Below are 5151 nucleotides of genomic sequence, written 5' to 3'. Positions count from 1 at the left end.
TGTGGATTCCTCTGTAGTTTTTTTCCCATATAAAGTGCTGATGTGAAACATGCGGAGCATTCCTGGGGGCTGCTGTGCTGGTAATCTATATCACCGGGGGTGGGGGTGACCCAATTACCAGGGACTGACAGGGATGAGGGGAGGCTCACAGGATGTGCTGGAGGAAGGCTGGGGTTCATGTCAGGGGGGAGGCCGAAAGCGCCGCACTTTGGTCGCTCCCTTCCTGTCGAGAACGTCTCCTCTTCTACATGGTCACGGCTGTGGTTGATGGTCAGCTTCTGCGAGTTGTGGAGCGGGCTGTGTCCACAGCGGAGCGGGCCCCTCCGGCACTCTGCCATACAAAGCAGCAATTGGGAAATGTGCAGATTTTGTGCTATTACAATTTTTTGTGAAGATCCAGCTCTTCACAAACGACACAAAAATGCGCCAACTTCATAGGGAACAAATGGGGCGCGTGATACCGCGGGACATTATGCTTCCAGAGTTGCATGTGGACGAGGCCAGTGTTAGAGGCCATGTAGGAGGCCGGAGGCGATTTGGTATCTTCCGGTGCTGCTATTTTCTGTGGCGGAGAAGCCGGATGTTCGCAGCCCGTTTCAGAAAAAAAAAAACAGCAATTTTGTCTTTCTTTTTTTTTTTTTGCACTTTAGGTCCCAATTCCCCAAGAGCGGCATTTTATGCTCCAGTCTTGATGAACTTGTCACTCCAGCGCACTCTTCATTCGGTGCATCTTTCAGCTGCCGTCCGCCACCAAGGACTGTGACACCAGGCTGGGGTTCATCTCTGCAGCCATTTATGCCCCTCTTTAGGGGTAGATGATGATGACTGTAGAAATAGAGGGGAAAGTGGAGTTAAATGTTTGGCCGCCATGATGCCTGTGCTTGGTTTGGACAGTCATTCTGTGCTGATAAAGTCCCTTTGATGAGCGCTGAATAAATCCCGGAGTTTGAGAATTGAATGTTCCTTATTTATATTTCCAAGATCAAAGGGGTTGACCACTACTGGACATCCCCCAGGTTAATCACTTAAGGACCCCATATAGTATAAAAACAGCTCCGTCAGCAGCACCATTGTTCACGGTCGGTGACAGGACTGCTCCCACCCGTAACAGCAGCTGCTCCTCAGCTGCAGCCTTTACGATTTGGTCAGAGCAGACATGTAACCTGCGGCACCTGCCTCTAAATACCATTACAGCACCTGGCTGCGCCCTCCAGCCTCCGCTCGCAATGATCTGTATGGGATCGTTAGACTTGAATGAATGAATGAATCTTCTACGGAAGATTCATGTTGTGGGACATAAGAGTTAGAAGTCCATTCACATTATCTTTTGGGACAGTCAAGAGGCCAAAATTGTACAGAGCTAATAGGCAGCGGCTTACTCCACTCTCCCCATAGAGAATGAAGGAACTTCTCCTGTGTCTGGAGGTGTCGGAGGGATTTCTGCTGGCCGGCCAATCATTACACCGATGGCTATAAAAGATGTATGGGGGGGCATCAAACTTTGTGTAACATACCTGGCGGCGTCCTTGCATAGTGGTCCATCTCCCACTGTGCAGGAGCGCGCACTTGATCTCCTGTCCAGAATGTCTCTCTGGCTTCCCTCCTTGCTGTCTGTTTTGGCTGCATAGGGCGACGCCCGCTGAACTTCCTGTTTCTTGTACCTGCTGCGGACACGCCCCTGTTGCACCTTCAGCCTATTGCTGTCCATCTTTGGGTATTTATACCACCTTCTTCCTCAAGATGGCGCCTGAGCATAGTGTTTCTTTCAGTGTGTACTTGCACTCTGAAGGTGCCAGGTCCCGTTCTTTGTCTCCTGCTTTGCGGTATCAGTTCCCGTGTCTGAGCTGAGTCCTGTCTGTCTCCTGCCTTGCGGTATCAGTTCCCGTGTCTGAGCTGAGTCCTGTCTATGTCTCCTGCCTTGTGGTATCAGTTCCTGTGTCTGAACTGAGTCCTGTCTATGTCTCCTGCCTTGCGGTATCAGTTCCCGTGTCTGAACTGAGTCCTGTCTGTGTTCTCTTGTCTGCCTATCCTGGAGGCTGTATTTCCAGGCGTGTCTGAACACGCTCCTAGCCTGTTCCTCCCGCCTTCTAGGGGCCGATTACCTAGACCTGTTCCTGTGTCTTGTCTGTCCTGTCTGAACACGCTCCTTGCCTGTTCGTCCCGCCTCTCTGGGGGCCGTATTCCCAGACCCGCTCCTGTATCCCGCTGCAGTGTCGGTCTCCTCCGTACACTCTCAGTTCCAGTCTGAACTCTTTCCTATCCTTTACCTGTTTTGCCTCTATGTCCGTTCCCTTCCTTTTTCTGCAGAGTCTGAACTCGTACCTAACTCCTGCTTGTTGTCTCTGTACTCCCGTTTGTGAGTTTGTGGTCCACTCGCTACTTCACTGCAAGTATCCTGTGGGTATCTGGCTCTGCCTTTCTCTTCCTGTCTGTTCCGTGTGAACAGAGCCCTGTCCCCCCTGCTCTGCCTTGCTTACCGTTCCGGCGGTTCTAGCCTGCTCCTACTCCTTTGTTCACCGCTCCGGCGGTTCTAGCCTGCTCCTACTCCTTTGCTCACCGCTCCGGCGGTTCTAGCCTGCTCCTACTCCTTTTGCTCACCGCTCCGGCGGTTCTAGCCTGCTCCTACTCCTTTGCTCACCGCTCCGGCGGTTCTAGCCTGCTCTGACTCCTTTGCTCACCGCTCCGGCGGTTCTAGCCTGCTCTGACTCCTTTGCTCGCTGCTCCGGCAGCCTTGCTCCGCTCGGACCCTTTTGCTCGCTGCTCCGGCAGTCTCGCTCCGCTCTTATCCTTTTGCTCACTGCTCCGGCAGTCTTGCTCCACTCTTGCTCACCGCTCCAGGCGGCCTCGTCCTGCTTTACTTTTGCTCACTGCTCCGGCAGTCTCGCTCAGCTCTGACCCTTTGTTCACCACTCCTGGCGGCCTTGTCCTGCTCTACTCTTGCTCACCGCTCCAGGCGGCCTTGTCCTGCCCTGTTCTCGCTCACCTCTCTGGGCGGCCTCACTCTGCTGTGTTTGTCCGCCACATCTGTGGTTCTGTTCCTGAGTCCCAGTGTGTACTGGGTCCTATCCCGCCAGTGTCCCTACCTGCTAGTGCCTCCCTGTCTGCACTCTAGCTGTGCTTGCCTGTACCCCTCTGCCTGTATTGTTCCTGAGTCCCAGTGTGTACTGGGTCCTATCCCGCCTGTGTTCCTACCTGCTAGTGCCTCCCTGTCTGCACTCTAGCTGTGCTTGCCTGTACCCCCCTGCCTGCATACCAGTCGTGCCTGCCTATACCCACCAGTCTGTGTGCCAGCCTAACCAGTCTGTTCCTGTATTCCCCTGTGTGGGTCAACAGCCGTGTCCGGGGTCTGTCCTGGAGTAGCACCTGGTCCCTCTGCTCGGTTCCTCCTTGGTGCACTGGCGTCGTATGCCGTCGTGCGACCCTGGTCGGATCGGGTGAATACCTAGTTACGCCCCTCCAGGCATACACTCTCCGGCACGGTCCAGTGGAATCACTACAATCACACGCACACACCTCTCAGCCCAGGCGTGTGCATTACACTTTGTATATGATCTACGGAGGATGTCTCTTTTGGCAGCCATTTTTGAGATCTGTCCATTAGGTCCCTCCATATGGGGTTTTCTCACTACAGTCCATATGTTGTGCTGCTGTGACGGATATGATGACTTGGGCCCGTAACCAGATATCGGGGTGATTTTAATGTAGGAGAAAAAACGATTTTCTACTGTGTTTTGGGTCAGATTTTAACCTGTTTTGCCAGTGTGTCTGGCTTTTCAGCACATGCGCAGCACAATGATGGAGCATGAATAGTATATAGAAGGTGTACAGACAGCACATGGATGGTGGACTGATAGCACAATGATGGTAGATGAATAGTATATGGAAGGTGTACAGACCGCACACGGATGGTGGACTGATAGCACAATGATGGTAGATGAATAGTATATGGAAGGTGTACAGACAGCACACGGATGGTGGACTGATAGCACAATAATGGAGCATGAATAGTATATGGAAGGTGTACAGACGGCACATGGATGGTGGACTAATAGCACAATGATGGTAGATGAATAGTATATGGAAGGCGTACAGACAGCACACGGATGGTGGACTGATAGCACAATGATGGTAGATGAATAGTATATGGAAGGTGTACAGACAGCACACGGATGGTGGACTGATAGCACAATAATGGAGCATGAATAGTATATGGAAGGTGTACAGACGGCACACGGATGGTGGACTAATAGCACAATGATGGTAGATGAATAGTATATGGAAGGCGTACAGACAGCACACGGATGGTGGACTGATAGCACAATGATGGTAGATGAATAGTATATGGAAGGTGTACAGACAGCACACGGATGGGGACTGATAGCACAATGATGGAGGATGAATAGTATATGGAAGGTGTACAGACAGCACACGGATGGTGGACTGATAGCACAATGATGGAGCATGAATAGTATTTGGAAGGTGTACAGACAGCACACGGGTGATGGATTGATAGCACAATTGTGGAGCATGAATAGTATATGGAAGGTGTACAGACCGCACACGGATGGTGGACTGATAGCACAATGATGGCGCATGAATAGTATTTGGAAAGTGTACAGACAGCACACGGATGGTGGACTGATAGCACAATGATGGTAGATGAATAGTATATGGAAGGTGTACAGACAGCACACGGATGGTGGACTAATAGCACAATGATGGTAGATGAATAGTATATGGAAGGTGTACAGACAGCACACGGATGGTGGACTGATAGCACAATGATGGAGCATGAATAGTATATGGAAGGCGTACAGACAGCACATGGATGGTGGACTGATATCACAATTGTGGAGCATGAATAGTATATGGAAGGTGGACTGATAGCACAATGATGGAGCATGAATAGTATATGGAAGGTGTACAGACAGCACACGGATGGTGGACTGATAGCACAATGATGGAGCATGAATAGTATATGGAAGGTGTACAAAAAGCACACGCATGGTGGACTGATAGCACAATGATGGAGCATGAATAGTATTTGGAAGGTGTACAAAAAGCACACGGATGGTGGACTGATGGCACAATGATGGAGCATGAATAGTATTTGGAAGGTGTACAGACAGCACACGAATGGTGGACTGATAG

Source organism: Phyllobates terribilis, unplaced genomic scaffold, assembly GCF_046119375.1.
Source record: "Phyllobates terribilis strain yellow unplaced genomic scaffold, ASM4611937v1 Scaffold_2__4_contigs__length_985480577, whole genome shotgun sequence".
In the NCBI taxonomy this organism is placed as follows: domain Eukaryota; kingdom Metazoa; phylum Chordata; class Amphibia; order Anura; family Dendrobatidae; genus Phyllobates; species Phyllobates terribilis.
The sequence above is the reverse complement of the archived record's forward strand: the minus strand, read 5'-3'. Positions refer to the sequence as shown.